Source organism: Orycteropus afer, unplaced genomic scaffold (assembly GCF_000298275.1).
Source record: "Orycteropus afer afer isolate SDZICR_OR568_19922 unplaced genomic scaffold, OryAfe1.0 scaffold00007, whole genome shotgun sequence".
Lineage (NCBI taxonomy): Eukaryota > Metazoa > Chordata > Mammalia > Tubulidentata > Orycteropodidae > Orycteropus > Orycteropus afer.
The window spans coordinates 26602613-26603366 of NW_006921594.1; the positions used below are offsets into that span (position 1 = coordinate 26602613).

The 754-nt window shown below is 29.8% G+C and overlaps 1 pseudogene; it reads left to right on the plus strand.

The window, feature by feature from the left end:
• Positions 1-678: 678 nt before the first annotated feature.
• LOC122150363 lies at positions 679-754 on the plus strand (annotated as a pseudogene).

The following is a 754-nucleotide window of genomic DNA, read 5'->3' on the forward strand; positions in this document are numbered from 1 at the left end:
GGTCAGAGAACTCTAAATTGAATCATACCTAAACTTTTCTAATGCTATTACTATGGGGCAACGATATAATTGCTATATTTCCTCTTTATACATGATCACATTTTTATAATAGATAATAAAATAATGCTATGAACAGAAAACATCTACTGCTCAACTTTGCTCTACTTTCTTGCCAAAAATTAAAAACTAAATAAAACAATGTCTTTCCCTATAGATATAAACAGGGAAAGAAAAATTTTAAAAAATTCAACCTTGGATTTCACTTTGTATTAGATAGGGCTAAAGAATAAGCAATTTTCCAAGGAAAAGTTAGTATATGTGTGTAGAATTATCCCTGAAATGAAATGCAAGAGAATTTCAATGAATTACTTAAAGCTCTGGAGGTGGATCACTTATCATCATAAGGAAAGGTACAAAAATGGAATTTCTCTCTGTTTCTAAAACTGTGTGCTCGAATGAATTTTAATAGCTAAGCAAGAAAAGGTTAATTAGTACATCATGCTTCTGTAATAAACTCAATAAGCTTTATCTAAGACTAAACTACAAGAAACAATGTGAGTAGTAAATACAGTCAATAATCAAAGATTTCCTGAGCAATGTAAATTTGATAATAAAAAAGTAAATGTTACCAATTATTTCAATGAAGTAAACTTTAAAGCGTTAAAATCATGATACATCGTGCTCACTTTGGCAGCACATATACTAAAATTGGAACAATACAGAGAAGATTAGCACAGCCTCTGTGCAAGGATGA